General features: G+C 57.5%; 2 long non-coding RNA genes across 2 annotated transcripts; both read left to right on the forward strand.

Moving 5' to 3' along the window:
- The first annotated feature begins 78 nt into the window (after positions 1-78).
- LOC135403318 (uncharacterized) lies at positions 79-680 on the forward strand. Its single transcript, XR_010425354.1, has 2 exons — positions 79-219; positions 327-680. It is a non-coding gene; the product is annotated as an uncharacterized LOC135403318 (long non-coding RNA).
- Positions 681-1,870: 1,190 nt separating this feature from the next.
- On the forward strand, positions 1,871-4,126 carry LOC135403319 (uncharacterized). The gene is made up of 2 exons (XR_010425356.1): positions 1,871-2,994; positions 3,559-4,126. It is a non-coding gene; the product is annotated as an uncharacterized LOC135403319 (long non-coding RNA).
- The last annotated feature ends 6,418 nt before the right edge of the window (positions 4,127-10,544 follow it).

Raw genomic sequence — 10,544 nt, forward strand, 5'->3', positions numbered from 1 at the left:
CCCTGTGGATTCGGATCCCGCCTCGGGCAGGGGGAATAATTGGGATTTTGGGCAGTGAATCCCCTCGGGAAGGTGTGGAGGGACTTGGATCCAGGTTGGAATTGTGATGCTCCCTGTGGGTTTGGATCCCTCCAGCTCTTCCCTGGGACATAAATTGGGATCTGGGAGATAAATTGGGAAGTGAATCCCCCAGGAAGGTGTGGAGGGACCTGGATCCAGGTTGGAATTGTGTTGCTCCCTGTGGGGTTTGGATCCTTCCAGCTCTTCCCTGGGAGATAAATTGGGCAGTGAATCCCCCAGGAAAGTGTGGAGGGACTTGGATCCAGGTTGGAATGGGAATGTCTGTGTTGTTCCCCGTGGATTTGTATCCCTCCAGCTCTTCCCTGGCAGATAAATTGGGATCTGGGAAGTGAATTCCCCCAGGAAGGTGCTGGAGGGACCTGGATCCAGGTTGGAATTGTGTTGTTCCCTGTGGATTTGTATCCCTTCAGCTCTTCCCTGGCAGATAAATTGGGATCTGGGAAGAGAATCCCCCCGGGAAGGTGCTGGAGGGACTTGGATCCAGGTTGGAATTGTGTTGCTCCCTGTGGGTTTGGATCCTTCCAGCTCTTCCCTGGCAGATAAATTGGGATCTGGGAAGTGAATCCCCCTGGGAAGGTGCTGGAGGGACCCAGATCCAGGCTGGATTTGGGGGAAAGGGTCGTGTTGTTCCCTGTGGATTTGAATCCCTCCTGCTCCCACCTTGGGCAGGGAAATTGGAACCTGGATCCAGGCTGGAATGGGGGGGTTGATGCTCCCTTTGGATCCCTCCAGCTCTTCCCTGGCAGATAAATTGGGATCTGGGAAGTGAATCCCCCAGGAAGGTGCTGGAGGGACTTGGATCCAGGTTGGAACTGGAGAGTTGTGATGCTCCCTGTGGAATTGGATCCCTCCAGCTCTTCCCTGGGAGATAAATTGGGATCTGGGAAGAGAATTCCCCTGGGAAAGTGCTGGAGGGACCTGGATCCAGGTTGGAATTGTGTTGCTCCCTGTGGAATTGGATCCCTCCAGCTCTTCCCTGGGCAGATAAATTGGGATCTGGGCAGTGAATCCTCCCAGGAAGGTGTGGAGGGACCTAAATCCAGAACAGAAAGAGGCCTAAAATATTCCCCATGGATTTGTGTCCCCCATGGATTTGTGTCCCCCATGGATTTGTGTCCCTCTCCTTCCCCCCTCGGGCACTTCAGTTGGGATTCTGGGAAGGTGCTGGAGGGACCCAGATCCAGGTGGGAACAGGGCTGGGAATGTTCCCTGTGGATTTGCATCCCCCCCACTCCCTCCTCGGGGCAGGAAATCGGGATTTGGGCAGGGAATCCCCCCGGGAAGGTGCCCGAGGGATCCGGGCTGGGATTGGCAGCGCTGGCAAAATTTTGGGATATGCAACAAAAAAAAACCCCAAAAAACTCCCGTGTGGATTTTGTAAATAGACACTTGTTGAGGTTCTTTGTCGTACTCGGAGTTGTGGTGGCTCCTCTCGAGTCTGTCCCGGTTTTTCCCTGGATTTTTCCGACCCTCCCCCAGCTCCTCGCGGCTGCTCTTTCCCCCCTTTTCCCGATCCCGGAGGAGTTCTGGGGAGATTTTGGGGGTTCTGGGAAAGCGGCGGCGCTGGGGAAGGGGGTGGAGTCGGTGGGATCCTCCCGGTGGGGAGAGAAGGGGGAAAAAAAGGGGGAAATTGGGAGAAAAAAAGGGGGAAAGGAAAAAAAAAGAGGGGGAGAAAAAGGGGGGGAGGAAAAAAAAAACGGGGAATGATGAGGAAAAAAAGTGGAGGAAAAGGAAATTGGGGGAAAGGGGAAAAAAGGGGGGGAAAGGGGGAAAATGAGGAAAAGGGGGAAATGAGAAAAAGGGGGAAAGAAGGAAAAAAAGAACAGGGAAAAGGAGAAGGAAAAGAAGGAAAAAGGGGAAATGAGAAATAAAAAAGGGGGGAATGAGAAAAAAGGGGGGAATGAGAAATAAAAAAGGGGGGGAAATGAGAAATAAAGAATAAAGGGGGGGGAGGAAATTGGGGGGAGGGGGGGACCAGGGGGAGAAAAATGAGGAAAAAACGAGTGGAAAAAGGAAAAACACACAAAGGAGAAAGAGCACAAAAAAAAAAATAAAGGAAGAGGAGAGAGGAGGAGACTCAGGATTCCCCCAAATGACGTCCCCGTGTCCCCCTCCCCGCCCTAAAAGTGGCGACACTTTAGCACAAAAGGTGAAGTTTGCACTAAAAAATAAAGCGAAATAAAGCAAAAAAAAAAAAAAGAAAAAAAAAAGCTCAAACCCTTCCCAAAATCTCCCGTTTTTGTCCCTGTCCTGTCACCTGCCTTAAACCCCCTGACCCCCCCAAACCCTCCCCCTGTAGCTCAGCCTCGGGATTTTTATGGTTATTATGATGATTTCCATTTAATTTGATTTTTTTTTGTTTGTTTGTTCGGTTTTTTTTGGTGGTGGTTTTCTAAACTCCAGGTCGGGATCAAACGTTGCCAAAGAAAGTGCTGAGTTACGGTGGGAAAGGGGGAGAGACAGAGAGAGAGAGAGAGAAATAATAATAGTGATAATTATAATTATAATAATAAATTATGAAATAATAACCGAATGATGAAATAATAACGACTGGATCGAAGCCAAGGGGGAAATTGGGGGGGGGAAATGAGGGGTTTGGGGGTAGAAAAGAGGGAAAAAAATCAGTGTTTTCCCCTCTCTCCCTCCCCCTCCATCCCATCACCCCCAGTGTCAGCTCAGATTTAGGGGGGGGATTAACCCGGGTTTGGGGGGGGTTGTAAACCCGAATTTGGGGGGGTTTAGCCCGAATTTGGGGGGCTCAGCTCGAGTTTGGGGGGCTCAGCCCGGATTTAGGGGGAGGTTAACTTGGTTGGGGGGGGCTCAGCTCAGATTTAGGGGGGATTAACCCAAGTTTGGGGGGGGCTCAGTTCAGGTTTGGGGGGCTCAGCCCAAGTTTAGGGGGGATTAACCCACGTTTTGGGGGGGCTCAGCTCAGATTTAGGGGGAATTAACCCAAATTGGGGGGGTTCAGCCCAAGTTTAGGGGGGATTAATCCACATTTTGGGGGAGCTCAGTCCAGGTTTGGGGGGCTCAACCTGGATTTAGGGGGAATTAACCCAAGTTTGGGAGGGTTCAGCCCAAGTTTAGGGGGGATTAATCCACATTTTGGGGGGGCTCAGGTCTGGTTTGGGGGGGCTCATCTTGGATTTAGGGGGAATTAATCCAGGTTTGGGGGGCTCAGCCTGAGTTTAGGGGGCTCAGCCCTGGTTTGGGGGTCTCAGCCTGGATTTAGGGGGAATTAACCCAAGTTTGGGGGGGTTCAACCCAAGTTTAGGGAGGGATTAATCCACATTTGGGGGGGCTCAGGTCTGGTTGGGGGGGCTCAGCCTGAGTTTAGGCAGCTCAGCCCAACTTTGGGGCGGCTCAACCTGGATTTAGGGGGAATTAACCCACATTTTGGGGGGGCTCAGGTCTGGTTGGGGGGGCTCAGCCCAACTTTGGGGGGGCTCAACCTGGATTTAGGGGCAATTAATCCAGGTTTGGGGGGCTCAGCCAGGATTTAGGGGCAGTTAGTCCAGGTTTGGGGGGGCTCAGCCCGGATTTAGGGGTAGTTAGTCCAGGTTTGGGGGGGCTCAGCCTGGATTTAGGGTCAGTTAGCCCAGGTTTGGGGGGCTCAGCCTGGATTTAGGGGCAGTTGAGCCCAGGTTTGGGGGGCTCAGCCCGGCCGGGGGGGTCCGTCCCCCCCTCATTGGGGTGTCCCCCCCCCCAAATCAGCCGGGGGGTGTTTGGGGCCATTCCCGGCTCATTTGGGGTCTGGGGGTGACAAAAGGGGGGGTTTGAACCCCCCAAAATTGTCTCTGGGGGGGTCAGGGGTGTTCTGCTCCCCCCAAACTGAGCACTGGGGGTGTGGGGGGGGTCTCATTATTCCCATTTTTCCACAGGAAAAGGGCTGATTTCCCCCTCCCCCCCTCCCCAAATTCCCCTTTACACCCCCAACCTCCCCTTAATTTCCTAATTTAACAATAAACCCCCTCAAACCCCCTCCTTAACCTCCAAATCTATTTATATTTTTAATTAAACCCAGAGAAAAAAAAACAATTAAAAACCCAACAACAACAACAAACAAACCCCACAATTTTATTTAAATAAAGACAAACCAGAGCTTTTAAAAAAAAAAAGAGCAAAAAAACAGGACGGAAATTTTTTTGGGGGAGGGGTCGAGGGGGTGGGAAAGATTAAAATGCTGCGTTTAATTGTGTTTTATATTAAAAAAAATTATATATATTATATATATATATATACACAGCAAGAGCTGAAATGTCTCCGGGGGGGGGTCACTGTGACACCGAGCTCGGGGACCCCAAAGGACGCTCGAGGTGGGGCCACTTTATTATAAATATTAATTTTTATTTTCGTTTTTTTTTCCCTTTTTTTTTTCGTTTATTTTCGGGTTTTTGTTGTTTTTTTTTTTTTTCCTGCGTCTTTCTATATAATCTATTAAAGAGATTCTTTATCTTCAAGCACTCGCAAAAGTTTCAGCCGTTTTTATGTGTTTCCAGACTTCTTTTTTTTTGGGTTTGGTTGGGTTTTTTTTTGGTGAGGATTTTGGGGGCTGGGGGAGGGGGAAAAAAAGGGGGAGGAGGGGAGGGGGGAAAAAAAAAAGGAAAAAGGAAAAAAAAAAAGGAGCGAGGCAAAAAAAAAGGAAGAGAAAGAAATATCTTAAAAATAAAAAAAAATAAAGCACAGAAAAGACATTCCATAGATTGTAACTTTGATAGTTCTTTATAAAAAAAAAAAGTCGGGGTGGGGGGGGAGAGAGGAGGAGGAAAAATAAAGAAATAAAAAATTACGACCAAAAAAAGAAAAAAAAAAAAAAAAAGAGAAAAAAAAACAAAAGACCAAAAAAAAAAAAACGAAATCGAAATAATAAAAAATTGCACTTTGGGAGGGGCTTTAAAATAAAAACGAGGAAAAAATTAAAAAAAAAAAAAAAAAAGAGAGAAATAAAGTATATATTAAAAAAAAATACACCCGGAGCCGGTTGGTCTTCTTGGGGGAGGAGGTTTTGGGGGGTCCCCCCAATTTTTTGGGGAGTCCCTCTAATTTTTTGGGGGGGGTTCTGGTGGGTTTTTCATGGGTTTGGGGGGAGAGTTGTTGGTTTTGGGGTGTTTGGGGTTGGGGGAGTGGGGGGGGTCCCCCTGGTTTGGGGGGGTCCAGGGGTGCAGGAGGGGGGGAGTTTTGGGGGGTTCCCCTGGTATTTTTGGGGGGTTCACTGGTTTTTGGGGGGTTCCCCTGATTTTTGGGGGTGTCCAGGCCTGGTTTGGGGGGATTCCCTTTGGTTTTTGGGGGATTCCCTTTGGTTTTTGGGGGATTCCCTTTGGTTTGGGGGTGTCCGGGGGTTGCCGGGGGGGATATTTTGGGTGGGTTCCTCTTGGGTTTGGGGTTTTGGGGGGGGGTTTCTCCTTGTTTGGGGGTGTCCGGGGTTCGCAGGAGGGGTTGTTTGGGGGGGTTCCCCCCTATTTTCAGGATGTCCAGGACTGTTTGGGGGGGTTCCCCCTGATTTGGGGGGGTCCAGGACCACAGGGGGGGTTCCCCCTAATTCAGGGGTGTCCAGGGCTGCAAGACTGGGAGGGTTTTGGAGGGGGTTCCCCTGTCTTCTGGGGGGGGTCCAGGACCACAGGGGGGGGGTGTTTGGGGGGGGTTCCCCCTGATTTGGGGGGTCCAGGGCTCCGGGGGGGTGGGGGGTGGGGGGGGTCACTCTCAACCTGTGGCCTCAGTTTCCCCAAATGGAACAACCCCCCCCCCCCGGCACAGGGGTGGGGGTCCCACCGCCCCCAGCCCAGCATGGGGTGCCCCCCCCCCAGTCTGCCCAGTCTGCCCAGTGCCCCCCCCAGTCTGCCCAGTGCCCCCTCCCAGTCTGCCCAGTGCCCCCCCCAGTCTACCCCAGTGCCCCCTCCAGTCTGCCCAGTGCCCCTCCCAGTCTGCCCAGTGCCCTTCCCAGTCTGCCCAGTGTCCCCTCCCAGTCTATTCAGTGCCCCCCTCCCAGTCTTCCCAGTGCCCCCCCCCAGTCTGCCCAGTGCCCCCCCCCACTCTACTCAGTGCCCTCCCAGTCTACCCAGTACCCCCCCAGTCTGCCCAGTACCCCCCCCAGTCTGCCCAGTGCCCCCCCCACTCTACTCAGTGCCCTCCCAGTCTTCCCAGTACCCCCCAGTCTGCCCAGTACCCCCCCCAGTCTTCCCAGTACCCCCCCCAGTCTGCTCAGTACCCCTCCCAGTCTTCCCAGTACCCCCCCAGTCTTCCCAGTACCCCCCAGTCTGCCAGTACCCCCAGTCTGCCCAGTGCTCCCAGTGGGGGGATACAGGGCGGTGGGTCCCATCCGGGGGGGGTCCTGTGAGTGTTGGAGGATTTGGGGGGCTCGGGATGGGGTTGTGGGGGGGCCCCCCAGTCTGCCCAATACCCCCCCAGTCTGCCCAGTGCCCCCCCCAGTCTGCCCAGTGCCCCCCGGCCCAGTTAAGCCGCTTGCGGGGGGCTGAGACACGGGGGGTCGGGGGGGGGGGTCGGGGGGGCTCTAATCGCGTTTGGGCCCAGATGGCCACGATTTAAGGAGCCTCCGGGGGCAGTTTGGGGGGTCCCCCCCCCCTCAAACCCCCCTCCCCAAGCCGGGGGGGGGGTCACTGCCAACAGCGAGCCCGAGGCGGGCACGGGCCACCCCACATCCCAAAAAAACCCCAAATCCGGTGCCAGCCGGAGCTCGGGGACACCATCCCACCCTCCCCCCCCCCCGTCTGTCCCCCCCTGGACCCCCCCCCCAAAACGGGCACGGCCACCGCGAGGGATTAATTTGTGTCATAATCTGCCTTGTTCGGGGCGCGCGCAGGGGATTTGGGGGTTTATCCCGGGATTTAGTGGCCGAGTCGTCTTTCTTAGCGAGACGCCCTAATGCCACTTAACACCTGGGAGCCGCGATTTTCATTAGGGGCGTCAGGGACAATTAGTAAGGAAATAATTAGGGCACGGGCAGCCGCTGGAGGGTTTAAGCCCCATATGTGCCTGAGCCGGCTGAGGGGGGGCGGATCCCCGTTTTGGGGGGTGTCCGGAGCTGCAAAGGGGGTTTTTTGGGGGGTGGGGGGGGTGAGTCCCAGCTGAGGCTGCTCCTGCACGGAGCAAAAATCCCTCTTGGAGAGTAAAGGCAAAGGGTGGGGGGCCCGCCAGTCTGCTCAGTGCCCCCTCCCAGTCTGCCTCAGTGCCCCCTCCCAGTCTGCCCAGCGCTCCCAGTGGGGGGCTACAGGCCGGTGGGGTCCCATCCCGGGGGGTCCTGTGAGTGTTGGAGGATTTGAGGGGCTCGGTGGGAACACGGGATGGGGCTCTGGGGGGGTCCCTCAGGGGGTGTGGTGCCCCACCCCGGGTCATCAGTAATGGGGGGACACACACAGGTGACCCCTTGGTGTGGTGGTCGCGGGGGGGGGGACGACACATCCCGAGTGTCCCTGAAGCCACCCCCAACATTTTGGGGAAGGGGGGGGGTTACAGGAAGGGCGGGCGGGGCAGGAAAACCCCCGGAGCGCGGGGAAGGGGGAACCGCCCCCAGGCCCAGCGGGGCCGCTCGGGGGGGCAGGCGCTGGGGGGTCCCGGGCAGCGCCAGGGGGGGCAGCGCCAGGGGGGGGCGCGGGGGTGGGGGCCGGGGGGCAGCAGGGGCAGCAGCAGCCGAGGCCGTAGAGGGCGTAGGGGGTGGTAAGAAAGCCGACGTTGACCCTGCGAGGGGGCAAACACAGAGCGTGGGGGGTGAGCGCTGAGCCTCCAAGACCGCCCCCTGTGCCACCCTCCGTGCCACCCCCGGGGACGGGCATCCCCGCTGACCTGCGGACGCGCCGCCGGGCCCGGCGCCGGTGTGGTAGTCGCCCTTGGCGAAGTCCTCGAGGTTGGCGGGGTGGATGGCCCAGAAATGGGCCTTTGTGCCGTTGTCGCTGCGCCCGGCCTTGACGAAGCACTCGTTGAGGGACAGGTTGTTGCCGGACGCTGTTGCGCCAACTCTTCTCCTGGGCAGAGAGGGAGAGGGGGGTCAGCCAGGCCAAGAGGGGGTCAGCCCCAGCCGAGCCCCCCCCCCACAGCCCCGCTGTGCCCAACCCCCGTGCCCCGCCCCGTGCGCCCGCGGCAGCACCGGAGAGAACAGTGCCTGGGGAAATCAACCCTGGCAGCACCGAGATCCGGATCCTGAGAGTCCACTAGATCTGGATCCTGGAAACCCACAGATCTGGAATCCTGGAAACCCACAGATCTGGATCCTGGAAGAAACCCTTAGAACACACCCTGGGAGATGGTCCTGGGGACCCTTGGGGAGATCTTGGCACACGTGTTTTCCCGGTGGATTGGGGTCAGGCAACATCAGGAGGCACCAGAGGGGAAACGGTGCCCAGAGAAACCAGTGCCGAGATCTGGACGTGGGCACGGGCATTTTTTCTCCCACTGGATTGGGATCAGACACCAACAGGCACCAGAGGGAAAGGTGCCTGGAGAATCCTGGAGAACCCAGCCCCACTGGCACTGTTAGTAATAAGATCCTGATGCTGAAGACCCTGGGAGAGCCTGGGAAAAGATCCTGGGGATCCCTGGGGAGATCCTGGCACACTCATTTTCCGGCTGGATTGGGATCAGTAGGCACCACAGTGAAGAGTGCCTGGAGAAACCAGCCCCAGCAGCACACCAAGATCCGAATCCTGGAGACCCTGGGAGACCCTGGGAGAAAATCCTGGAGACCCTGGGAGACCCTGGGAGAAGATCCTGGGGACCCCTGGGGAGATCCCGGCACACTTCCTTTTTCCCGGTGGATTGGGACCAGCCGCCACCAGTGGACACCAGAGTGAACCAACCCCACCGGCACCGAGATCCCGACGCGTTTTCCCCGCTAGATTGGGATCAGCAGAGACGGGGTGAGTTCCCCCAGCCCAGTCCCACACCCACCAGCAGCACCCCGGGCTCAGCTCACATTTTTCCTCCTCACCCCACACCAGGGAAAACCAGGGAGGAATTCCCAGGACTTCCCAGGCTCCAGCCCCCTCACCTTGTTCTTGAAGTAGGGGTAGTTGTCCATGATCCACTGGTAGATGTCGGAGAGCAGCAGCTTCTTCTCGGGGGGACGAGAGGATGGCGGTGGAGATGAGGGCGGATGTAGGACTGCGCCGGTTTGTCCCCCGGGCTCGGCCGGGGGCCGGGGGGGCTCCTCCCGGGGGGCTCTTCCCGGGGGGCTCCGGGCTCGGGGGGGTCCCGTCCCGCCGCTCCGACAGCAGCGACTCGATGGTGAAGGAGGCTCCGGGTGGGCGCCGCGTCCCCTGCCCCGTGTGCCCGCCGTGCCCCCCGGTGCCCGTGTCCTCTCGGTGCCCCCCGGTGTCCCCCCGGTGCCCCCCGGTGTCCCCCCCGGTGTCCCCCGGTGCCCGTGTCCCCCATGGTGCCGCTGCGCGCCGCCGCCGCCGCCGCCGGCGCTCGGGGGCCCCCGGTAATTAGTGCAGATTACAGGGTTTGCTAATTGTGTTTCACAAACGCGCTGCCCCCAAAGGCGGGCTGTTTATCTGGCAAAGCCCCCGGCTTTAGCGGGATTTGAGGCCTTTAAGCCTCATAAATAAAATGATTAATCCCTCTGGAGGTGGAGGAATTCGAAGTGGCACCGCGGGTGCCCGCGGGGGACGGGGGCCAGGGGGGGTTGGGGCTGCCCCCCAAAATCCGGGGGGGACATCGGGGGAGGGGGGGCAGGGGCTGAGCCAGGACCCCCCCTGCCACGGGCACGGACCCTCTGGACTTATTTAGGCGACCTTTGGAATCCCCAGGGAGTTTATGGAGGCCCTGGAGAGATCCTGGGGATGCCCAGGGAAATCCTGGGAGCCTGTGGAGGGGGGGACTGGGATCGACCCAGGACCCTCCTGCCCCAGGCACAGACCCTCCAGGCTCATTTTGGGGGGAGCTCAGGGTGATCCTCAGAACCCTCAGGAAGTTCCTGGAGGCCCTGGTGAGATCCTGGAGAGATCCTGGTGAGATCCTGGAGAGATCCTGGGGATGCCCGGGGGGGGGGACACACACCTGGGTGTTGCCCTGGGATCCTTCTGTCCCCTGGGGCTCATTTTGGGGTGAGCTCAGGGTGATCCTGGGTACCTGGAGGAAGCTCCTGGGGACCCTCTGGAGATCCTGGAGACCCCGAGAGAAGATTCTGGGGTAACCCCAACGAATTCCTGGGCACCCTGGGGAGATCCTGGGAGACCTCAGGGAGATCCTGGAGATCCCAGTGAGACCCCAAAGATCCCCAGGGAGTTCCTGGAGACCCCAGGCAAGATCCCAGGGGACTCAGAGCAAGATCCTTTGGAGACCCTGGGAGAAGATCCTGAGGATCCTGTGGATCTCCAGGGAGCTCATGGAGGCCCCGAGGACCCCCCTGGAGTTCCTGGAGACCCCAGGCAAGATCTTGAGGACCTCCTGGGGAAATCCTGAGGAGCTCAGGAAGATCCTGGAAAACCTGGGGGAGCTCCTGGGGATCCCCA

The sequence above is a fragment of the Pseudopipra pipra genome, chromosome 27 (assembly GCF_036250125.1).
Source record: "Pseudopipra pipra isolate bDixPip1 chromosome 27, bDixPip1.hap1, whole genome shotgun sequence".
In the NCBI taxonomy this organism is placed as follows: Eukaryota; Metazoa; Chordata; class Aves; order Passeriformes; family Pipridae; genus Pseudopipra; species Pseudopipra pipra.